This window comes from Ascaphus truei, unplaced genomic scaffold (assembly GCF_040206685.1).
Source record: "Ascaphus truei isolate aAscTru1 unplaced genomic scaffold, aAscTru1.hap1 HAP1_SCAFFOLD_1216, whole genome shotgun sequence".
Taxonomy (NCBI): Eukaryota; Metazoa; Chordata; class Amphibia; order Anura; family Ascaphidae; genus Ascaphus; species Ascaphus truei.
The window spans coordinates 57,261-82,470 of record NW_027454087.1 but is presented as its reverse complement, the minus strand read 5'-3'; the positions used below and the strand labels follow the sequence as shown (position 1 = coordinate 82,470).

General features: G+C 47.9%; 12 non-coding genes across 12 annotated transcripts; all 12 read right to left on the bottom strand.

Moving 5' to 3' along the window:
- Positions 1 to 1,499: 1,499 nt before the first annotated feature.
- On the bottom strand, positions 1,500 to 1,570 carry TRNAG-GCC (transfer RNA glycine (anticodon GCC)). The gene has a single exon. It is a non-coding gene; the product is annotated as a tRNA-Gly (tRNA).
- A 3,510-nt stretch (positions 1,571 to 5,080) lies between these two features.
- Positions 5,081 to 5,151, bottom strand: TRNAG-GCC (transfer RNA glycine (anticodon GCC)). The gene has a single exon. It is a non-coding gene; the product is annotated as a tRNA-Gly (tRNA).
- A 467-nt stretch (positions 5,152 to 5,618) lies between these two features.
- TRNAG-GCC (transfer RNA glycine (anticodon GCC)) lies at positions 5,619 to 5,689 on the bottom strand. The gene has a single exon. It is a non-coding gene; the product is annotated as a tRNA-Gly (tRNA).
- Positions 5,690 to 10,388: 4,699 nt separating this feature from the next.
- Positions 10,389 to 10,459, bottom strand: TRNAG-GCC (transfer RNA glycine (anticodon GCC)). The gene has a single exon. It is a non-coding gene; the product is annotated as a tRNA-Gly (tRNA).
- Positions 10,460 to 14,413: 3,954 nt separating this feature from the next.
- TRNAG-GCC (transfer RNA glycine (anticodon GCC)) lies at positions 14,414 to 14,484 on the bottom strand. Its single transcript has one exon. It is a non-coding gene; the product is annotated as a tRNA-Gly (tRNA).
- Positions 14,485 to 14,951: 467 nt separating this feature from the next.
- TRNAG-GCC (transfer RNA glycine (anticodon GCC)) lies at positions 14,952 to 15,022 on the bottom strand. The gene has a single exon. It is a non-coding gene; the product is annotated as a tRNA-Gly (tRNA).
- Positions 15,023 to 15,489: 467 nt separating this feature from the next.
- TRNAG-GCC (transfer RNA glycine (anticodon GCC)) lies at positions 15,490 to 15,560 on the bottom strand. The gene has a single exon. It is a non-coding gene; the product is annotated as a tRNA-Gly (tRNA).
- A 1,155-nt stretch (positions 15,561 to 16,715) lies between these two features.
- TRNAG-GCC (transfer RNA glycine (anticodon GCC)) lies at positions 16,716 to 16,786 on the bottom strand. Its single transcript has one exon. It is a non-coding gene; the product is annotated as a tRNA-Gly (tRNA).
- Positions 16,787 to 17,949: 1,163 nt separating this feature from the next.
- On the bottom strand, positions 17,950 to 18,020 carry TRNAG-GCC (transfer RNA glycine (anticodon GCC)). Its single transcript has one exon. It is a non-coding gene; the product is annotated as a tRNA-Gly (tRNA).
- Positions 18,021 to 20,371: 2,351 nt separating this feature from the next.
- On the bottom strand, positions 20,372 to 20,442 carry TRNAG-GCC (transfer RNA glycine (anticodon GCC)). Its single transcript has one exon. It is a non-coding gene; the product is annotated as a tRNA-Gly (tRNA).
- A 1,154-nt stretch (positions 20,443 to 21,596) lies between these two features.
- On the bottom strand, positions 21,597 to 21,667 carry TRNAG-GCC (transfer RNA glycine (anticodon GCC)). Its single transcript has one exon. It is a non-coding gene; the product is annotated as a tRNA-Gly (tRNA).
- Positions 21,668 to 22,830: 1,163 nt separating this feature from the next.
- Positions 22,831 to 22,901, bottom strand: TRNAG-GCC (transfer RNA glycine (anticodon GCC)). Its single transcript has one exon. It is a non-coding gene; the product is annotated as a tRNA-Gly (tRNA).
- Between the last annotated feature and the right edge of the window lie 2,309 nt (positions 22,902 to 25,210).

The window sequence follows — 25,210 nt, the reverse complement described above, 5'->3', positions numbered from 1 at the left end:
CCCCCCACCCACCCACCCAACTCAACCCTGTTTTGTATTCTGAGTGTAGCTAGCAATAGCCTCAGAATAATGTAGATTGAATTATTTAGCGTACAGGACACTACAGTCCACACAAAGGTATATGGCCTACCTTGAATGTCAAGAACATAGTGAGGCGAAACCCTTGCTTGCTTCAAAAGGTAAGCCATTTGTGTGTGTCATTTGATTTCTCATCTCTGTCTACACATATTTCCCAATCCAGAGCATTGGCCTTCAACCATGACAACAGGGACGCATTCACGGGCATCGTGAACGGCAATTAAAGGAAAAAGGATGCATTGGCCGGGAATCGAACCCGAATTCTACCACTGAACCACCAATGCTGCACTGCAATGAAGGATACAGTTCGCAGAGGCCATCGTGAAAAGAAACGCCGATGTCAACAATCAGAGAGGATATACCAGCATGCGACAACACATTCCAGTGGCCTAAATGAAAGTTTAACCTTCGCACACCTTTCAAGGGATCCTGGTGTCACAAGCGGTAAAAGGAAACATCGTGACTGACTGACCAAAAGATGGGCTTGTGAGCGCTACCCAACCACCTCCAATGGTTTCATTACTATAACGGCAATATAATATGGCACATTGCAATATGTCGCGGTATATATCAAGTTTGGCCGGGCGGCACTATGTTGCAATGATTAAGGAAAGTCATCTGAACGACCAACCATCAGCTCAAAGATGATAAAGATAGCAGTGCCAACTGTGACTGTTCCCTGCCGGTACTGAGCGTGGGATGATACCGCATGCTATATGGTTTTAAATGTTTTAACCTAGCCGTCAGTTAAATGGTGATAATTCCCATGCGCGGTATTATCGATACACGCTTTGAATCTATGCGAGAAATACTTCACGAGTGACTGGTGGTAAAATGTCGCTGTCCTGGATGAATTAGGGAAGTATCCACAATAGTTGCCTGCATGCGGAACCCCGGAAGAGTCAACCAGACGTTGCAGTCTGGTAACCACCGAGACACATCCGTTTATCTAGCTGCGAGGCTGGCTAGTCCCACTGATTTGCCCTGACGAAGCTCCGTACGTAGAGGAGTAAGAAACACGTCGGGTGCGATGACGTCATTCGCTCTGATGTCTCGGCAGGCAGGCACGCACACGCGTTGAGCGGTTCTCATCCTTCCCTTCCACCCACCCCCCCCCCACCCACCCAACTCAACCCTGTTTTGTATTCTGAGTGTAGCTAGCAATAGCCTCAGAATAATGTAGATTGAATTATTTAGCGTACAGGACACTACAGTCCACACAAAGGTATATGGCCTACCTTGAATGTCAAGAACATAGTGAGGCGAAACCCTTGCTTGCTTCAAAAGGTAAGCCATTTGTGTGTGTCATTTGATTTCTCATCTCTGTCTACACATATTTCCCAATCCAGAGCATTGGCCTTCAACCATGACAACAGGGACGCATTCACGGGCATCGTGAACGGCAATTAAAGGAAAAAGGATGCATTGGCCGGGAATCGAACCCGGGCCTCCCGCGTGGCAGGCGAGAATTCTACCACTGAACCACCAATGCTGCACTGCAATGAAGGATACAGTTCGCAGAGGCCATCGTGAAAAGAAACGCCGATGTCAACAATCAGAGAGGATATACCAGCATGCGACAACACATTCCAGTGGCCTAAATGAAAGTTTAACCTTCGCACACCTTTCAAGGGATCCTGGTGTCACAAGCGGTAAAAGGAAACATCGTGACTGACTGACCAAAAGATGGGCTTGTGAGCGCTACCCAACCACCTCCAATGGTTTCATTACTATAACGGCAATATAATATGGCACATTGCAATATGTCGCGGTATATATCAAGTTTGGCCGGGCGGCACTATGTTGCAATGATTAAGGAAAGTCATCTGAACGACCAACCATCAGCTCAAAGATGATAAAGATAGCAGTGCCAACTGTGACTGTTCCCTGCCGGTACTGAGCGTGGGATGATACCGCATGCTATATGGTTTTAAATGTTTTAACCTAGCCGTCAGTTAAATGGTGATAATTCCCATGCGCGGTATTATCGATACACGCTTTGAATCTATGCGAGAAATACTTCACGAGTGACTGGTGGTAAAATGTCGCTGTCCTGGATGAATTAGGGAAGTATCCACAATAGTTGCCTGCATGCGGAACCCCGGAAGAGTCAACCAGACGTTGCAGTCTGGTAACCACCGAGACACATCCGTTTATCTAGCTGCGAGGCTGGCTAGTCCCACTGATTTGCCCTGACGAAGCTCCGTACGTAGAGGAGTAAGAAACACGTCGGGTGCGATGACGTCATTCGCTCTGATGTCTCGGCAGGCAGGCACGCACACGCGTTGAGCGGTTCTCATCCTTCCCTTCCACCCCCCCCCCCACCCACCCACCCAACTCAACCCTGTTTTGTATTCTGAGTGTAGCTAGCAATAGCCTCAGAATAATGTAGATTGAATTATTTAGCGTACAGGACACTACAGTCCACACAAAGGTATATGGCCTACCTTGAATGTCAAGAACATAGTGAGGCGAAACCCTTGCTTGCTTCAAAAGGTAAGCCATTTGTGTGTGTCATTTGATTTCTCATCTCTGTCTACACATATTTCCCAATCCAGAGCATTGGCCTTCAACCATGACAACAGGGACGCATTCACGGGCATCGTGAACGGCAATTAAAGGAAAAAGGATGCATTGGCCGGGAATCGAACCCGAATTCTACCACTGAACCACCAATGCTGCACTGCAATGAAGGATACAGTTCGCAGAGGCCATCGTGAAAAGAAACGCCGATGTCAACAATCAGAGAGGATATACCAGCATGCGACAACACATTCCAGTGGCCTAAATGAAAGTTTAACCTTCGCACACCTTTCAAGGGATCCTGGTGTCACAAGCGGTAAAAGGAAACATCGTGACTGACTGACCAAAAGATGGGCTTGTGAGCGCTACCCAACCACCTCCAATGGTTTCATTACTATAACGGCAATATAATATGGCACATTGCAATATGTCGCGGTATATATCAAGTTTGGCCGGGCGGCACTATGTTGCAATGATTAAGGAAAGTCATCTGAACGACCAACCATCAGCTCAAAGATGATAAAGATAGCAGTGCCAACTGTGACTGTTCCCTGCCGGTACTGAGCGTGGGATGATACCGCATGCTATATGGTTTTAAATGTTTTAACCTAGCCGTCAGTTAAATGGTGATAATTCCCATGCGCGGTATTATCGATACACGCTTTGAATCTATGCGAGAAATACTTCACGAGTGACTGGTGGTAAAATGTCGCTGTCCTGGATGAATTAGGGAAGTATCCACAATAGTTGCCTGCATGCGGAACCCCGGAAGAGTCAACCAGACGTTGCAGTCTGGTAACCACCGAGACACATCCGTTTATCTAGCTGCGAGGCTGGCTAGTCCCACTGATTTGCCCTGACGAAGCTCCGTACGTAGAGGAGTAAGAAACACGTCGGGTGCGATGACGTCATTCGCTCTGATGTCTCGGCAGGCAGGCACGCACACGCGTTGAGCGGTTCTCATCCTTCCCTTCCACCCACCCCCCCCCCACCCACCCAACTCAACCCTGTTTTGTATTCTGAGTGTAGCTAGCAATAGCCTCAGAATAATGTAGATTGAATTATTTAGCGTACAGGACACTACAGTCCACACAAAGGTATATGGCCTACCTTGAATGTCAAGAACATAGTGAGGCGAAACCCTTGCTTGCTTCAAAAGGTAAGCCATTTGTGTGTGTCATTTGATTTCTCATCTCTGTCTACACATATTTCCCAATCCAGAGCATTGGCCTTCAACCATGACAACAGGGACGCATTCACGGGCATCGTGAACGGCAATTAAAGGAAAAAGGATGCATTGGCCGGGAATCGAACCCGAATTCTACCACTGAACCACCAATGCTGCACTGCAATGAAGGATACAGTTCGCAGAGGCCATCGTGAAAAGAAACGCCGATGTCAACAATCAGAGAGGATATACCAGCATGCGACAACACATTCCAGTGGCCTAAATGAAAGTTTAACCTTCGCACACCTTTCAAGGGATCCTGGTGTCACAAGCGGTAAAAGGAAACATCGTGACTGACTGACCAAAAGATGGGCTTGTGAGCGCTACCCAACCACCTCCAATGGTTTCATTACTATAACGGCAATATAATATGGCACATTGCAATATGTCGCGGTATATATCAAGTTTGGCCGGGCGGCACTATGTTGCAATGATTAAGGAAAGTCATCTGAACGACCAACCATCAGCTCAAAGATGATAAAGATAGCAGTGCCAACTGTGACTGTTCCCTGCCGGTACTGAGCGTGGGATGATACCGCATGCTATATGGTTTTAAATGTTTTAACCTAGCCGTCAGTTAAATGGTGATAATTCCCATGCGCGGTATTATCGATACACGCTTTGAATCTATGCGAGAAATACTTCACGAGTGACTGGTGGTAAAATGTCGCTGTCCTGGATGAATTAGGGAAGTATCCACAATAGTTGCCTGCATGCGGAACCCCGGAAGAGTCAACCAGACGTTGCAGTCTGGTAACCACCGAGACACATCCGTTTATCTAGCTGCGAGGCTGGCTAGTCCCACTGATTTGCCCTGACGAAGCTCCGTACGTAGAGGAGTAAGAAACACGTCGGGTGCGATGACGTCATTCGCTCTGATGTCTCGGCAGGCAGGCACGCACACGCGTTGAGCGGTTCTCATCCTTCCCTTCCACCCACCCCCCCCCCACCCACCCAACTCAACCCTGTTTTGTATTCTGAGTGTAGCTAGCAATAGCCTCAGAATAATGTAGATTGAATTATTTAGCGTACAGGACACTACAGTCCACACAAAGGTATATGGCCTACCTTGAATGTCAAGAACATAGTGAGGCGAAACCCTTGCTTGCTTCAAAAGGTAAGCCATTTGTGTGTGTCATTTGATTTCTCATCTCTGTCTACACATATTTCCCAATCCAGAGCATTGGCCTTCAACCATGACAACAGGGACGCATTCACGGGCATCGTGAACGGCAATTAAAGGAAAAAGGATGCATTGGCCGGGAATCGAACCCGGGCCTCCCGCGTGGCAGGCGAGAATTCTACCACTGAACCACCAATGCTGCACTGCAATGAAGGATACAGTTCGCAGAGGCCATCGTGAAAAGAAACGCCGATGTCAACAATCAGAGAGGATATACCAGCATGCGACAACACATTCCAGTGGCCTAAATGAAAGTTTAACCTTCGCACACCTTTCAAGGGATCCTGGTGTCACAAGCGGTAAAAGGAAACATCGTGACTGACTGACCAAAAGATGGGCTTGTGAGCGCTACCCAACCACCTCCAATGGTTTCATTACTATAACGGCAATATAATACAGTCCACACAAAGGTATATGGCCTACCTTGAATGTCAAGAACATAGTGAGGCGAAACCCTTGCTTGCTTCAAAAGGTAAGCCATTTGTGTGTGTCATTTGATTTCTCATCTCTGTCTACACATATTTCCCAATCCAGAGCATTGGCCTTCAACCATGACAACAGGGACGCATTCACGGGCATCGTGAACGGCAATTAAAGGAAAAAGGATGCATTGGCCGGGAATCGAACCCGGGCCTCCCGCGTGGCAGGCGAGAATTCTACCACTGAACCACCAATGCTGCACTGCAATGAAGGATACAGTTCGCAGAGGCCATCGTGAAAAGAAACGCCGATGTCAACAATCAGAGAGGATATACCAGCATGCGACAACACATTCCAGTGGCCTAAATGAAAGTTTAACCTTCGCACACCTTTCAAGGGATCCTGGTGTCACAAGCGGTAAAAGGAAACATCGTGACTGACTGACCAAAAGATGGGCTTGTGAGCGCTACCCAACCACCTCCAATGGTTTCATTACTATAACGGCAATATAATATGGCACATTGCAATATGTCGCGGTATATATCAAGTTTGGCCGGGCGGCACTATGTTGCAATGATTAAGGAAAGTCATCTGAACGACCAACCATCAGCTCAAAGATGATAAAGATAGCAGTGCCAACTGTGACTGTTCCCTGCCGGTACTGAGCGTGGGATGATACCGCATGCTATATGGTTTTAAATGTTTTAACCTAGCCGTCAGTTAAATGGTGATAATTCCCATGCGCGGTATTATCGATACACGCTTTGAATCTATGCGAGAAATACTTCACGAGTGACTGGTGGTAAAATGTCGCTGTCCTGGATGAATTAGGGAAGTATCCACAATAGTTGCCTGCATGCGGAACCCCGGAAGAGTCAACCAGACGTTGCAGTCTGGTAACCACCGAGACACATCCGTTTATCTAGCTGCGAGGCTGGCTAGTCCCACTGATTTGCCCTGACGAAGCTCCGTACGTAGAGGAGTAAGAAACACGTCGGGTGCGATGACGTCATTCGCTCTGATGTCTCGGCAGGCAGGCACGCACACGCGTTGAGCGGTTCTCATCCTTCCCTTCCACCCCCCCCCCCACCCACCCACCCAACTCAACCCTGTTTTGTATTCTGAGTGTAGCTAGCAATAGCCTCAGAATAATGTAGATTGAATTATTTAGCGTACAGGACACTACAGTCCACACAAAGGTATATGGCCTACCTTGAATGTCAAGAACATAGTGAGGCGAAACCCTTGCTTGCTTCAAAAGGTAAGCCATTTGTGTGTGTCATTTGATTTCTCATCTCTGTCTACACATATTTCCCAATCCAGAGCATTGGCCTTCAACCATGACAACAGGGACGCATTCACGGGCATCGTGAACGGCAATTAAAGGAAAAAGGATGCATTGGCCGGGAATCGAACCCGAATTCTACCACTGAACCACCAATGCTGCACTGCAATGAAGGATACAGTTCGCAGAGGCCATCGTGAAAAGAAACGCCGATGTCAACAATCAGAGAGGATATACCAGCATGCGACAACACATTCCAGTGGCCTAAATGAAAGTTTAACCTTCGCACACCTTTCAAGGGATCCTGGTGTCACAAGCGGTAAAAGGAAACATCGTGACTGACTGACCAAAAGATGGGCTTGTGAGCGCTACCCAACCACCTCCAATGGTTTCATTACTATAACGGCAATATAATATGGCACATTGCAATATGTCGCGGTATATATCAAGTTTGGCCGGGCGGCACTATGTTGCAATGATTAAGGAAAGTCATCTGAACGACCAACCATCAGCTCAAAGATGATAAAGATAGCAGTGCCAACTGTGACTGTTCCCTGCCGGTACTGAGCGTGGGATGATACCGCATGCTATATGGTTTTAAATGTTTTAACCTAGCCGTCAGTTAAATGGTGATAATTCCCATGCGCGGTATTATCGATACACGCTTTGAATCTATGCGAGAAATACTTCACGAGTGACTGGTGGTAAAATGTCGCTGTCCTGGATGAATTAGGGAAGTATCCACAATAGTTGCCTGCATGCGGAACCCCGGAAGAGTCAACCAGACGTTGCAGTCTGGTAACCACCGAGACACATCCGTTTATCTAGCTGCGAGGCTGGCTAGTCCCACTGATTTGCCCTGACGAAGCTCCGTACGTAGAGGAGTAAGAAACACGTCGGGTGCGATGACGTCATTCGCTCTGATGTCTCGGCAGGCAGGCACGCACACGCGTTGAGCGGTTCTCATCCTTCCCTTCCACCCCCCCCCCCACCCACCCACCCAACTCAACCCTGTTTTGTATTCTGAGTGTAGCTAGCAATAGCCTCAGAATAATGTAGATTGAATTATTTAGCGTACAGGACACTACAGTCCACACAAAGGTATATGGCCTACCTTGAATGTCAAGAACATAGTGAGGCGAAACCCTTGCTTGCTTCAAAAGGTAAGCCATTTGTGTGTGTCATTTGATTTCTCATCTCTGTCTACACATATTTCCCAATCCAGAGCATTGGCCTTCAACCATGACAACAGGGACGCATTCACGGGCATCGTGAACGGCAATTAAAGGAAAAAGGATGCATTGGCCGGGAATCGAACCCGAATTCTACCACTGAACCACCAATGCTGCACTGCAATGAAGGATACAGTTCGCAGAGGCCATCGTGAAAAGAAACGCCGATGTCAACAATCAGAGAGGATATACCAGCATGCGACAACACATTCCAGTGGCCTAAATGAAAGTTTAACCTTCGCACACCTTTCAAGGGATCCTGGTGTCACAAGCGGTAAAAGGAAACATCGTGACTGACTGACCAAAAGATGGGCTTGTGAGCGCTACCCAACCACCTCCAATGGTTTCATTACTATAACGGCAATATAATATGGCACATTGCAATATGTCGCGGTATATATCAAGTTTGGCCGGGCGGCACTATGTTGCAATGATTAAGGAAAGTCATCTGAACGACCAACCATCAGCTCAAAGATGATAAAGATAGCAGTGCCAACTGTGACTGTTCCCTGCCGGTACTGAGCGTGGGATGATACCGCATGCTATATGGTTTTAAATGTTTTAACCTAGCCGTCAGTTAAATGGTGATAATTCCCATGCGCGGTATTATCGATACACGCTTTGAATCTATGCGAGAAATACTTCACGAGTGACTGGTGGTAAAATGTCGCTGTCCTGGATGAATTAGGGAAGTATCCACAATAGTTGCCTGCATGCGGAACCCCGGAAGAGTCAACCAGACGTTGCAGTCTGGTAACCACCGAGACACATCCGTTTATCTAGCTGCGAGGCTGGCTAGTCCCACTGATTTGCCCTGACGAAGCTCCGTACGTAGAGGAGTAAGAAACACGTCGGGTGCGATGACGTCATTCGCTCTGATGTCTCGGCAGGCAGGCACGCACACGCGTTGAGCGGTTCTCATCCTTCCCTTCCACCCCCCCCCCCACCCACCCACCCAACTCAACCCTGTTTTGTATTCTGAGTGTAGCTAGCAATAGCCTCAGAATAATGTAGATTGAATTATTTAGCGTACAGGACACTACAGTCCACACAAAGGTATATGGCCTACCTTGAATGTCAAGAACATAGTGAGGCGAAACCCTTGCTTGCTTCAAAAGGTAAGCCATTTGTGTGTGTCATTTGATTTCTCATCTCTGTCTACACATATTTCCCAATCCAGAGCATTGGCCTTCAACCATGACAACAGGGACGCATTCACGGGCATCGTGAACGGCAATTAAAGGAAAAAGGATGCATTGGCCGGGAATCGAACCCGAATTCTACCACTGAACCACCAATGCTGCACTGCAATGAAGGATACAGTTCGCAGAGGCCATCGTGAAAAGAAACGCCGATGTCAACAATCAGAGAGGATATACCAGCATGCGACAACACATTCCAGTGGCCTAAATGAAAGTTTAACCTTCGCACACCTTTCAAGGGATCCTGGTGTCACAAGCGGTAAAAGGAAACATCGTGACTGACTGACCAAAAGATGGGCTTGTGAGCGCTACCCAACCACCTCCAATGGTTTCATTACTATAACGGCAATATAATATGGCACATTGCAATATGTCGCGGTATATATCAAGTTTGGCCGGGCGGCACTATGTTGCAATGATTAAGGAAAGTCATCTGAACGACCAACCATCAGCTCAAAGATGATAAAGATAGCAGTGCCAACTGTGACTGTTCCCTGCCGGTACTGAGCGTGGGATGATACCGCATGCTATATGGTTTTAAATGTTTTAACCTAGCCGTCAGTTAAATGGTGATAATTCCCATGCGCGGTATTATCGATACACGCTTTGAATCTATGCGAGAAATACTTCACGAGTGACTGGTGGTAAAATGTCGCTGTCCTGGATGAATTAGGGAAGTATCCACAATAGTTGCCTGCATGCGGAACCCCGGAAGAGTCAACCAGACGTTGCAGTCTGGTAACCACCGAGACACATCCGTTTATCTAGCTGCGAGGCTGGCTAGTCCCACTGATTTGCCCTGACGAAGCTCCGTACGTAGAGGCGTAAGAAACACGTCGGGTGCGATGACGTCATTCGCTCTGATGTCTCGGCAGGCAGGCACGCACACGCGTTGAGCGGTTCTCATCCTTCCCTTCCACCCCCCCCCCCACCCACCCACCCAACTCAACCCTGTTTTGTATTCTGAGTGTAGCTAGCAATAGCCTCAGAATAATGTAGATTGAATTATTTAGCGTACAGGACACTACAGTCCACACAAAGGTATATGGCCTACCTTGAATGTCAAGAACATAGTGAGGCGAAACCCTTGCTTGCTTCAAAAGGTAAGCCATTTGTGTGTGTCATTTGATTTCTCATCTCTGTCTACACATATTTCCCAATCCAGAGCATTGGCCTTCAACCATGACAACAGGGACGCATTCACGGGCATCGTGAACGGCAATTAAAGGAAAAAGGATGCATTGGCCGGGAATCGAACCCGGGCCTCCCGCGTGGCAGGCGAGAATTCTACCACTGAACCACCAATGCTGCACTGCAATGAAGGATACAGTTCGCAGAGGCCATCGTGAAAAGAAACGCCGATGTCAACAATCAGAGAGGATATACCAGCATGCGACAACACATTCCAGTGGCCTAAATGAAAGTTTAACCTTCGCACACCTTTCAAGGGATCCTGGTGTCACAAGCGGTAAAAGGAAACATCGTGACTGACTGACCAAAAGATGGGCTTGTGAGCGCTACCCAACCACCTCCAATGGTTTCATTACTATAACGGCAATATAATATGGCACATTGCAATATGTCGCGGTATATATCAAGTTTGGCCGGGCGGCACTATGTTGCAATGATTAAGGAAAGTCATCTGAACGACCAACCATCAGCTCAAAGATGATAAAGATAGCAGTGCCAACTGTGACTGTTCCCTGCCGGTACTGAGCGTGGGATGATACCGCATGCTATATGGTTTTAAATGTTTTAACCTAGCCGTCAGTTAAATGGTGATAATTCCCATGCGCGGTATTATCGATACACGCTTTGAATCTATGCGAGAAATACTTCACGAGTGACTGGTGGTAAAATGTCGCTGTCCTGGATGAATTAGGGAAGTATCCACAATAGTTGCCTGCATGCGGAACCCCGGAAGAGTCAACCAGACGTTGCAGTCTGGTAACCACCGAGACACATCCGTTTATCTAGCTGCGAGGCTGGCTAGTCCCACTGATTTGCCCTGACGAAGCTCCGTACGTAGAGGAGTAAGAAACACGTCGGGTGCGATGACGTCATTCGCTCTGATGTCTCGGCAGGCAGGCACGCACACGCGTTGAGCGGTTCTCATCCTTCCCTTCCACCCCCCCCCCCACCCACCCACCCACCCACCCACCCAACTCAACCCTGTTTTGTATTCTGAGTGTAGCTAGCAATAGCCTCAGAATAATGTAGATTGAATTATTTAGCGTACAGGACACTACAGTCCACACAAAGGTATATGGCCTACCTTGAATGTCAAGAACATAGTGAGGCGAAACCCTTGCTTGCTTCAAAAGGTAAGCCATTTGTGTGTGTCATTTGATTTCTCATCTCTGTCTACACATATTTCCCAATCCAGAGCATTGGCCTTCAACCATGACAACAGGGACGCATTCACGGGCATCGTGAACGGCAATTAAAGGAAAAAGGATGCATTGGCCGGGAATCGAACCCGAATTCTACCACTGAACCACCAATGCTGCACTGCAATGAAGGATACAGTTCGCAGAGGCCATCGTGAAAAGAAACGCCGATGTCAACAATCAGAGAGGATATACCAGCATGCGACAACACATTCCAGTGGCCTAAATGAAAGTTTAACCTTCGCACACCTTTCAAGGGATCCTGGTGTCACAAGCGGTAAAAGGAAACATCGTGACTGACTGACCAAAAGATGGGCTTGTGAGCGCTACCCAACCACCTCCAATGGTTTCATTACTATAACGGCAATATAATATGGCACATTGCAATATGTCGCGGTATATATCAAGTTTGGCCGGGCGGCACTATGTTGCAATGATTAAGGAAAGTCATCTGAACTACCAACCATCAGCTCAAAGATGATAAAGATAGCAGTGCCAACTGTGACTGTTCCCTGCCGGTACTGAGCGTGGGATGATACCGCATGCTATATGGTTTTAAATGTTTTAACCTAGCCGTCAGTTAAATGGTGATAATTCCCATGCGCGGTATTATCGATACACGCTTTGAATCTATGCGAGAAATACTTCACGAGTGACTGGTGGTAAAATGTCGCTGTCCTGGATGAATTAGGGAAGTATCCACAATAGTTGCCTGCATGCGGAACCCCGGAAGAGTCAACCAGACGTTGCAGTCTGGTAACCACCGAGACACATCCGTTTATCTAGCTGCGAGGCTGGCTAGTCCCACTGATTTGCCCTGACGAAGCTCCGTACTGCACCGACACACTTTATTCGAGCAAATACCCGGTATGTACCTGGCAGATACCTGGAATGCGCCGCTCCTCACCTCTGACAAGCCCCGTTGCATTTGCCTTCCCAGCCTGGGTTCATGCCTGGCTGATGGGCGGCTGATCTGTTAAATGATAATGATTAGGATTTAATAGGCTGCAATGCTTCGCGTGTCTACCAGATGGCATAAATTCATGAATTGTAATGCAGTATATATATATGTACTGTGCAGTATTGCAGCCAGCGGGAATAAAATGCTTCAATCCCTGCTGGAAAATAACTCAATGCACTCGGGCAGAAAACAGTCACAAACCTCAATACACCCGGGTATACCCGAATTCGTGGGACTAGCCCAGCTCGAATAAAGTGTGTCGCCAGTGTACGTAGAGGAGTAAGAAACACGTCGGGTGCGATGACGTCATTCGCTCTGATGTCTCGGCAGGCAGGCACGCACACGCGTTGAGCGGTTCTCATCCTTCCCTTCCACCCCCCCCCCCACCCACCCACCCACCCACCCACCCACCCACCCACCCAACTCAACCCTGTTTTGTATTCTGAGTGTAGCTAGCAATAGCCTCAGAATAATGTAGATTGAATTATTTAGCGTACAGGACACTACAGTCCACACAAAGGTATATGGCCTACCTTGAATGTCAAGAACATAGTGAGGCGAAACCCTTGCTTGCTTCAAAAGGTAAGCCATTTGTGTGTGTCATTTGATTTCTCATCTCTGTCTACACATATTTCCCAATCCAGAGCATTGGCCTTCAACCATGACAACAGGGACGCATTCACGGGCATCGTGAACGGCAATTAAAGGAAAAAGGATGCATTGGCCGGGAATCGAACCCGAATTCTACCACTGAACCACCAATGCTGCACTGCAATGAAGGATACAGTTCGCAGAGGCCATCGTGAAAAGAAACGCCGATGTCAACAATCAGAGAGGATATACCAGCATGCGACAACACATTCCAGTGGCCTAAATGAAAGTTTAACCTTCGCACACCTTTCAAGGGATCCTGGTGTCACAAGCGGTAAAAGGAAACATCGTGACTGACTGACCAAAAGATGGGCTTGTGAGCGCTACCCAACCACCTCCAATGGTTTCATTACTATAACGGCAATATAATATGGCACATTGCAATATGTCGCGGTATATATCAAGTTTGGCCGGGCGGCACTATGTTGCAATGATTAAGGAAAGTCATCTGAACGACCAACCATAGCTCAAAGATGATAAAGATAGCAGTGCCAACTGTGACTGTTCCCTGCCGGTACTGAGCGTGGGATGATACCGCATGCTATATGGTTTTAAATGTTTTAACCTAGCCGTCAGTTAAATGGTGATAATTCCCATGCGCGGTATTATCGATACACGCTTTGAATCTATGCGAGAAATACTTCACGAGTGACTGGTGGTAAAATGTCGCTGTCCTGGATGAATTAGGGAAGTATCCACAATAGTTGCCTGCATGCGGAACCCCGGAAGAGTCAACCAGACGTTGCAGTCTGGTAACCACCGAGACACATCCGTTTATCTAGCTGCGAGGCTGGCTAGTCCCACTGATTTGCCCTGACGAAGCTCCGTACGTAGAGGAGTAAGAAACACGTCGGGTGCGATGACGTCATTCGCTCTGATGTCTCGGCAGGCAGGCACGCACACGCGTTGAGCGGTTCTCATCCTTCCCTTCCACCCCCCCCCCACCCACCCCCCCCCACCCACCCAACTCAACCCTGTTTTGTATTCTGAGTGTAGCTAGCAATAGCCTCAGAATAATGTAGATTGAATTATTTAGCGTACAGGACACTACAGTCCACACAAAGGTATATGGCCTACCTTGAATGTCAAGAACATAGTGAGGCGAAACCCTTGCTTGCTTCAAAAGGTAAGCCATTTGTGTGTGTCATTTGATTTCTCATCTCTGTCTACACATATTTCCCAATCCAGAGCATTGGCCTTCAACCATGACAACAGGGACGCATTCACGGGCATCGTGAACGGCAATTAAAGGAAAAAGGATGCATTGGCCGGGAATCGAACCCGGGCCTCCCGCGTGGCAGGCGAGAATTCTACCACTGAACCACCAATGCTGCACTGCAATGAAGGATACAGTTCGCAGAGGCCATCGTGAAAAGAAACGCCGATGTCAACAATCAGAGAGGATATACCAGCATGCGACAACACATTCCAGTGGCCTAAATGAAAGTTTAACCTTCGCACACCTTTCAAGGGATCCTGGTGTCACAAGCGGTAAAAGGAAACATCGTGACTGACTGACCAAAAGATGGGCTTGTGAGCGCTACCCAACCACCTCCAATGGTTTCATTACTATAACGGCAATATAATACAGTCCACACAAAGGTATATGGCCTACCTTGAATGTCAAGAACATAGTGAGGCGAAACCCTTGCTTGCTTCAAAAGGTAAGCCATTTGTGTGTGTCATTTGATTTCTCATCTCTGTCTACACATATTTCCCAATCCAGAGCATTGGCCTTCAACCATGACAACAGGGACGCATTCACGGGCATCGTGAACGGCAATTAAAGGAAAAAGGATGCATTGGCCGGGAATCGAACCCGGGCCTCCCGCGTGGCAGGCGAGAATTCTACCACTGAACCACCAATGCTGCACTGCAATGAAGGATACAGTTCGCAGAGGCCATCGTGAAAAGAAACGCCGATGTCAACAATCAGAGAGGATATACCAGCATGCGACAACACATTCCAGTGGCCTAAATGAAAGTTTAACCTTCGCACACCTTTCAAGGGATCCTGGTGTCACAAGCGGTAAAAGGAAACATCGTGACTGACTGACCAAAAGATGGGCTTGTGAGCGCTACCCAACCACCTCCAATGGTTTCATTACTATAACGGCAATATAATACAGTCCACACAAAGGTATATGGCCTACCTTGAATGTCAAGAACATAGTGAGGCGAAACCCTTGCTTGCTTCAAAAGGTAAGCCATTTGTGTGTGTCATTTGATTTCTCATCTCTGTCTACACATATTTCCCAATCCAGAGCATTGGCCTTCAACCATGACAACAGGGACGCATTCACGGGCATCGTGAACGGCAATTAAAGGAAAAAGGATGCATTGGCCGGGAATCGAACCCGGGCCTCCCGCGTGGCAGGCGAGAATTCTACCACTGAACCACCAATGCTGCACTGCAATGAAGGATACAGTTCGCAGAGGCCATCGTGAAAAGAAACGCCGATGTCAACAATCAGAGAGGATATACCAGCATGCGACAACACATTCCAGTGGCCTAAATGAAAGTTTAACCTTCGCACACCTTTCAAGGGATCCTGGTGTCACAAGCGGTAAAAGGAAACATCGTGACTGACTGACCAAAAGATGGGCTTGTGAGCGCTACCCAACCACCTCCAATGGTTTCATTACTATAACGGCAATATAATATGGCACATTGCAATATGTCGCGGTATATATCAAGTTTGGCCGGGCGGCACTATGTTGCAATGATTAAGGAAAGTCATCTGAACGACCAACCATCAGCTCAAAGATGATAAAGATAGCAGTGCCAACTGTGACTGTTCCCTGCCGGTACTGAGCGTGGGATGATACCGCATGCTATATGGTTTTAAATGTTTTAACCTAGCCGTCAGTTAAATGGTGATAATTCCCATGCGCGGTATTATCGATACACGCTTTGAATCTATGCGAGAAATACTTCACGAGTGACTGGTGGTAAAATGTCGCTGTCCTGGATGAATTAGGGAAGTATCCACAATAGTTGCCTGCATGCGGAACCCCGGAAGAGTCAACCAGACGTTGCAGTCTGGTAACCACCGAGACACATCCGTTTATCTAGCTGCGAGGCTGGCTAGTCCCACTGATTTGCCCTGACGAAGCTCCGTACGTAGAGGAGTAAGAAACACGTCGGGTGCGATGACGTCATTCGCTCTGATGTCTCGGCAGGCAGGCACGCACACGCGTTGAGCGGTTCTCATCCTTCCCTTCCACCCCCCCCCCCCACCCACCCACCCACCCACCCACCCACCCAACTCAACCCTGTTTTGTATTCTGAGTGTAGCTAGCAATAGCCTCAGAATAATGTAGATTGAATTATTTAGCGTACAGGACACTACAGTCCACACAAAGGTATATGGCCTACCTTGAATGTCAAGAACATAGTGAGGCGAAACCCTTGCTTGCTTCAAAAGGTAAGCCATTTGTGTGTGTCATTTGATTTCTCATCTCTGTCTACACATATTTCCCAATCCAGAGCATTGGCCTTCAACCATGACAACAGGGACGCATTCACGGGCATCGTGAACGGCAATTAAAGGAAAAAGGATGCATTGGCCGGGAATCGAACCCGGGCCTCCCGCGTGGCAGGCGAGAATTCTACCACTGAACCACCAATGCTGCACTGCAATGAAGGATACAGTTCGCAGAGGCCATCGTGAAAAGAAACGCCGATGTCAACAATCAGAGAGGATATACCAGCATGCGACAACACATTCCAGTGGCCTAAATGAAAGTTTAACCTTCGCACACCTTTCAAGGGATCCTGGTGTCACAAGCGGTAAAAGGAAACATCGTGACTGACTGACCAAAAGATGGGCTTGTGAGCGCTACCCAACCACCTCCAATGGTTTCATTACTATAACGGCAATATAATATGGCACATTGCAATATGTCGCGGTATATATCAAGTTTGGCCGGGCGGCACTATGTTGCAATGATTAAGGAAAGTCATCTGAACGACCAACCATCAGCTCAAAGATGATAAAGATAGCAGTGCCAACTGTGACTGTTCCCTGCCGGTACTGAGCGTGGGATGATACCGCATGCTATATGGTTTTAAATGTTTTAACCTAGCCGTCAGTTAAATGGTGATAATTCCCATGCGCGGTATTATCGATACACGCTTTGAATCTATGCGAGAAATACTTCACGAGTGACTGGTGGTAAAATGTCGCTGTCCTGGATGAATTAGGGAAGTATCCACAATAGTTGCCTGCATGCGGAACCCCGGAAGAGTCAACCAGACGTTGCAGTCTGGTAACCACCGAGACACATCCGTTTATCTAGCTGCGAGGCTGGCTAGTCCCACTGATTTGCCCTGACGAAGCTCCGTACGTAGAGGAGTAAGAAACACGTCGGGTGCGATGACGTCATTCGCTCTGATGTCTCGGCAGGCAGGCACGCACACGCGTTGAGCGGTTCTCATCCTTCCCTTCCACCCCCCCCCCACCCACCCCCCCCCACCCACCCACCCACCCACCCACCCAACTCAACCCTGTTTTGTATTCTGAGTGTAGCTAGCAATAGCCTCAGAATAATGTAGATTGAATTATTTAGCGTACAGGACACTACAGTCCACACAAAGGTATATGGCCTACCTTGAATGTCAAGAACATAGTGAGGCGAAACCCTTGCTTGCTTCAAAAGGTAAGCCATTTGTGTGTGTCATTTGATTTCTCATCTCTGTCTACACATATTTCCCAATCCAGAGCATTGGCCTTCAACCATGACAACAGGGACGCATTCACGGGCATCGTGAACGGCAATTAAAGGAAAAAGGATGCATTGGCCGGGAATCGAACCCGGGCCTCCCGCGTGGCAGGCGAGAATTCTACCACTGAACCACCAATGCTGCACTGCAATGAAGGATACAGTTCGCAGAGGCCATCGTTAAAAGAAACGCCGATGTCAACAATCAGAGAGGATATACCAGCATGCGACAACACATTCCAGTGGCCTAAATGAAAGTTTAACCTTCGCACACCTTTCAAGGGATCCTGGTGTCACAAGCGGTAAAAGGAAACATCGTGACTGACTGACCAAAAGATGGGCTTGTGAGCGCTACCCAACCACCTCCAATGGTTTCATTACTATAACGGCAATATAATATGGCACATTGCAATATGTCGCGGTATATATCAAGTTTGGCCGGGCGGCACTATGTTGCAATGATTAAGGAAAGTCATCTGAACGACCAACCATCAGCTCAAAGATGATAAAGATAGCAGTGCCAACTGTGACTGTTCCCTGCCGGTACTGAGCGTGGGATGATACCGCATGCTATATGGTTTTAAATGTTTTAACCTAGCCGTCAGTTAAATGGTGATAATTCCCATGCGCGGTATTATCGATACACGCTTTGAATCTATGCGAGAAATACTTCACGAGTGACTGGTGGTAAAATGTCGCTGTCCTGGATGAATTAGGGAAGTATCCACAATAGTTGCCTGCATGCGGAACCCCGGAAGAGTCAACCAGACGTTGCAGTCTGGTAACCACCGAGACACATCCGTTTATCTAGCTGCGAGGCTGGCTAGTCCCACTGATTTGCCCTGACGAAGCTCCGTACGTAGAGGAGTAAGAAACACGTCGGGTGCGATGACGTCATTCGCTCTGATGTCTCGGCAGGCAGGCACGCACACGCGTTGAGCGGTTCTCATCCTTCCCTTCCACCCCCCCCCCCACCCACCCACCCACCCACCCACCCACCCAACTCAACCCTGTTTTGTATTCTGAGTGTAGCTAGCAATAGCCTCAGAATAATGTAGATTGAATTATTTAGCGTACAGGACACTACAGTCCACACAAAGGTATATGGCCTACCTTGAATGTCAAGAACATAGTGAGGCGAAACCCTTGCTTGCTTCAAAAGGTAAGCCATTTGTGTGTGTCATTTGATTTCTCATCTCTGTCTACACATATTTCCCAATCCAGAGCATTGGCCTTCAACCATGACAACAGGGACGCATTCACGGGCATCGTGAACGGCAATTAAAGGAAAAAGGATGCATTGGCCGGGAATCGAACCCGAATTCTACCACTGAACCACCAATGCTGCACTGCAATGAAGGATACAGTTCGCAGAGGCCATCGTGAAAAGAAACGCCGATGTCAACAATCAGAGAGGATATACCAGCATGCGACAACACATTCCAGTGGCCTAAATGAAAGTTTAACCTTCGCACACCTTTCAAGGGATCCTGGTGTCACAAGCGGTAAAAGGAAACATCGTGACTGACTGACCAAAAGATGGGCTTGTGAGCGCTACCCAACCACCTCCAATGGTTTCATTACTATAACGGCAATATAATATGGCACATTGCAATATGTCGCGGTATATATCAAGTTTGGCCGGGCGGCACTATGTTGCAATGATTAAGGAAAGTCATCTGAACGACCAACCATCAGCTCAAAGATGATAAAGATAGCAGTGCCAACTGTGACTGTTCCCTGCCGGTACTGAGCGTGGGATGATACCGCATGCTATATGGTTTTAAATGTTTTAACCTAGCCGTCAGTTAAATGGTGATAATTCCCATGCGCGGTATTATCGATACACGCTTTGAATCTATGCGAGAAATACTTCACGAGTGACTGGTGGTAAAATGTCGCTGTCCTGGATGAATTAGGGAAGTATCCACAATAGTTGCCTGCATGCGGAACCCCGGAAGAGTCAACCAGACGTTTCAGTCTGGTAACCACCGAGACACATCCGTTTATCTAGCTGCGAGGCTGGCTAGTCCCACTGATTTGCCCTGACGAAGCTCCGTACGTAGAGGAGTAAGAAACACGTCGGGTGCGATGACGTCATTCGCTCTGATGTCTCGGCAGGCAGGCACGCACACGCGTTGAGCGGTTCTCATCCTTCCCTTCCACCCCCCCCCCACCCACCCCCCCCCCACCCACCCAACTCAACCCTGTTTTGTATTCTGAGTGTAGCTAGCAATAGCCTCAGAATAATGTAGATTGAATTATTTAGCGTACAGGACACTACAGTCCACACAAAGGTATATGGCCTACCTTGAATGTCAAGAACATAGTGAGGCGAAACCCTTGCTTGCTTCAAAAGGTAAGCCATTTGTGTGTGTCATTTGATTTCTCATCTCTGTCTACACATATTTCCCAATCCAGAGCATTGGCCTTCAACCATGACAACAGGGACGCATTCACGGGCATCGTGAACGGCAATTAAAGGAAAAAGGATGCATTGGCCGGGAATCGAACCCGGGCCTCCCGCGTGGCAGGCGAGAATTCTACCACTGAACCACCAATGCTGCACTGCAATGAAGGATACAGTTCGCAGAGGCCATCGTGAAAAGAAACGCCGATGTCAACAATCAGAGAGGATATACCAGCATGCGACAACACATTCCAGTGGCCTAAATGAAAGTTTAACCTTCGCACACCTTTCAAGGGATCCTGGTGTCACAAGCGGTAAAAGGAAACATCGTGACTGACTGACCAAAAGATGGGCTTGTGAGCGCTACCCAACCACCTCCAATGGTTTCATTACTATAACGGCAATATAATATGGCACATTGCAATATGTCGCGGTATATATCAAGTTTGGCCGGGCGGCACTATGTTGCAATGATTAAGGAAAGTCATCTGAACGACCAACCATCAGCTCAAAGATGATAAAGATAGCAGTGCCAACTGTGACTGTTCCCTGCCGGTACTGAGCGTGGGATGATACCGCATGCTATATGGTTTTAAATGTTTTAACCTAGCCGTCAGTTAAATGGTGATAATTCCCATGCGCGGTATTATCGATACACGCTTTGAATCTATGCGAGAAATACTTCACGAGTGACTGGTGGTAAAATGTCGCTGTCCTGGATGAATTAGGGAAGTATCCACAATAGTTGCCTGCATGCGGAACCCCGGAAGAGTCAACCAGACGTTGCAGTCTGGTAACCACCGAGACACATCCGTTTATCTAGCTGCGAGGCTGGCTAGTCCCACTGATTTGCCCTGACGAAGCTCCGTACGTAGAGGAGTAAGAAACACGTCGGGTGCGATGACGTCATTCGCTCTGATGTCTCGGCAGGCAGGCACGCACACGCGTTGAGCGGTTCTCATCCTTCCCTTCCACCCCCCCCCCCACCCACCCACCCACCCACCCACCCACCCAACTCAACCCTGTTTTGTATTCTGAGTGTAGCTAGCAATAGCCTCAGAATAATGTAGATTGAATTATTTAGCGTACAGGACACTACAGTCCACACAAAGGTATATGGCCTACCTTGAATGTCAAGAACATAGTGAGGCGAAACCCTTGCTTGCTTCAAAAGGTAAGCCATTTGTGTGTGTCATTTGATTTCTCATCTCTGTCTACACATATTTCCCAATCCAGAGCATTGGCCTTCAACCATGACAACAGGGACGCATTCACGGGCATCGTGAACGGCAATTAAAGGAAAAAGGATGCATTGGCCGGGAATCGAACCCGGGCCTCCCGCGTGGCAGGCGAGAATTCTACCACTGAACCACCAATGCTGCACTGCAATGAAGGATACAGTTCGCAGAGGCCATCGTGAAAAGAAACGCCGATGTCAACAATCAGAGAGGATATACCAGCATGCGACAACACATTCCAGTGGCCTAAATGAAAGTTTAACCTTCGCACACCTTTCAAGGGATCCTGGTGTCACAAGCGGTAAAAGGAAACATCGTGACTGACTGACCAAAAGATGGGCTTGTGAGCGCTACCCAACCACCTCCAATGGTTTCATTACTATAACGGCAATATAATATGGCACATTGCAATATGTCGCGGTATATATCAAGTTTGGCCGGGCGGCACTATGTTGCAATGATTAAGGAAAGTCATCTGAACGACCAACCATCAGCTCAAAGATGATAAAGATAGCAGTGCCAACTGTGACTGTTCCCTGCCGGTACTGAGCGTGGGATGATACCGCATGCTATATGGTTTTAAATGTTTTAACCTAGCCGTCAGTTAAATGGTGATAATTCCCATGCGCGGTATTATCGATACACGCTTTGAATCTATGCGAGAAATACTTCACGAGTGACTGGTGGTAAAATGTCGCTGTCCTGGATGAATTAGGGAAGTATCCACAATAGTTGCCTGCATGCGGAACCCCGGAAGAGTCAACCAGACGTTGCAGTCTGGTAACCACCGAGACACATCCGTTTATCTAGCTGCGAGGCTGGCTAGTCCCACTGATTTGCCCTGACGAAGCTCCGTACGTAGAGGAGTAAGAAACACGTCGGGTGCGATGACGTCATTCGCTCTGATGTCTCGGCAGGCAGGCACGCACACGCGTTGAGCGGTTCTCATCCTTCCCTTCCACCCCCCCCCCACCCACCCCCCCCCACCCACCCACCCACCCACCCACCCAACTCAACCCTGTTTTGTATTCTGAGTGTAGCTAGCAATAGCCTCAGAATAATGTAGATTGAATTATTTAGCGTACAGGACACTACAGTCCACACAAAGGTATATGGCCTACCTTGAATGTCAAGAACATAGTGAGGCGAAACCCTTGCTTGCTTCAAAAGGTAAGCCATTTGTGTGTGTCATTTGATTTCTCATCTCTGTCTACACATATTTCCCAATCCAGAGCATTGGCCTTCAACCATGACAACAGGGACGCATTCACGGGCATCGTGAACGGCAATTAAAGGAAAAAGGATGCATTGGCCGGGAATCGAACCCGGGCCTCCCGCGTGGCAGGCGAGAATTCTACCACTGAACCACCAATGCTGCACTGCAATGAAGGATACAGTTCGCAGAGGCCATCGTTAAAAGAAACGCCGATGTCAACAATCAGAGAGGATATACCAGCATGCGACAACACATTCCAGTGGCCTAAATGAAAGTTTAACCTTCGCACACCTTTCAAGGGATCCTGGTGTCACAAGCGGTAAAAGGAAACATCGTGACTGACTGACCAAAAGATGGGCTTGTGAGCGCTACCCAACCACCTCCAATGGTTTCATTACTATAACGGCAATATAATATGGCACATTGCAATATGTCGCGGTATATATCAAGTTTGGCCGGGCGGCACTATGTTGCAATGATTAAGGAAAGTCATCTGAACGACCAACCATCAGCTCAAAGATGATAAAGATAGCAGTGCCAACTGTGACTGTTCCCTGCCGGTACTGAGCGTGGGATGATACCGCATGCTATATGGTTTTAAATGTTTTAACCTAGCCGTCAGTTAAATGGTGATAATTCCCATGCGCGGTATTATCGATACACGCTTTGAATCTATGCGAGAAATACTTCACGAGTGACTGGTGGTAAAATGTCGCTGTCCTGGATGAATTAGGGAAGTATCCACAATAGTTGCCTGCATGCGGAACCCCGGAAGAGTCAACCAGACGTTGCAGTCTGGTAACCACCGAGACACATCCGTTTATCTAGCTGCGAGGCTGGCTAGTCCCACTGATTTGCCCTGACGAAGCTCCGTACGTAGAGGAGTAAGAAACACGTCGGGTGCGATGACGTCATTCGCTCTGATGTCTCGGCAGGCAGGCACGCACACGCGTTGAGCGGTTCTCATCCTTCCCTTCCACCCCCCCCCCCACCCACCCACCCACCCACCCACCCACCCAACTCAACCCTGTTTTGTATTCTGAGTGTAGCTAGCAATAGCCTCAGAATAATGTAGATTGAATTATTTAGCGTACAGGACACTACAGTCCACACAAAGGTATATGGCCTACCTTGAATGTCAAGAACATAGTGAGGCGAAACCCTTGCTTGCTTCAAAAGGTAAGCCATTTGTGTGTGTCATTTGATTTCTCATCTCTGTCTACACATATTTCCCAATCCAGAGCATTGGCCTTCAACCATGACAACAGGGACGCATTCACGGGCATCGTGAACGGCAATTAAAGGAAAAAGGATGCATTGGCCGGGAATCGAACCCGAATTCTACCACTGAACCACCAATGCTGCACTGCAATGAAGGATACAGTTCGCAGAGGCCATCGTGAAAAGAAACGCCGATGTCAACAATCAGAGAGGATATACCAGCATGCGACAACACATTCCAGTGGCCTAAATGAAAGTTTAACCTTCGCACACCTTTCAAGGGATCCTGGTGTCACAAGCGGTAAAAGGAAACATCGTGACTGACTGACCAAAAGATGGGCTTGTGAGCGCTACCCAACCACCTCCAATGGTTTCATTACTATAACGGCAATATAATATGGCACATTGCAATATGTCGCGGTATATATCAAGTTTGGCCGGGCGGCACTATGTTGCAATGATTAAGGAAAGTCATCTGAACGACCAACCATCAGCTCAAAGATGATAAAGATAGCAGTGCCAACTGTGACTGTTCCCTGCCGGTACTGAGCGTGGGATGATACCGCATGCTATATGGTTTTAAATGTTTTAACCTAGCCGTCAGTTAAATGGTGATAATTCCCATGCGCGGTATTATCGATACACGCTTTGAATCTATGCGAGAAATACTTCACGAGTGACTGGTGGTAAAATGTCGCTGTCCTGGATGAATTAGGGAAGTATCCACAATAGTTGCCTGCATGCGGAACCCCGGAAGAGTCAACCAGACGTTGCAGTCTGGTAACCACCGAGACACATCCGTTTATCTAGCTGCGAGGCTGGCTAGTCCCACTGATTTGCCCTGACGAAGCTCCGTACGTAGAGGAGTAAGAAACACGTCGGGTGCGATGACGTCATTCGCTCTGATGTCTCGGCAGGCAGGCACGCACACGCGTTGAGCGGTTCTCATCCTTCCCTTCCACCCCCCCCCCCACCCACCCACCCACCCACCCACCCACCCACCCAACTCAACCCTGTTTTGTATTCTGAGTGTAGCTAGCAATAGCCTCAGAATAATGTAGATTGAATTATTTAGCGTACAGGACACTACAGTCCACACAAAGGTATATGGCCTACCTTGAATGTCAAGAACATAGTGAGGCGAAACCCTTGCTTGCTTCAAAAGGTAAGCCATTTGTGTGTGTCATTTGATTTCTCATCTCTGTCTACACATATTTCCCAATCCAGAGCATTGGCCTTCAACCATG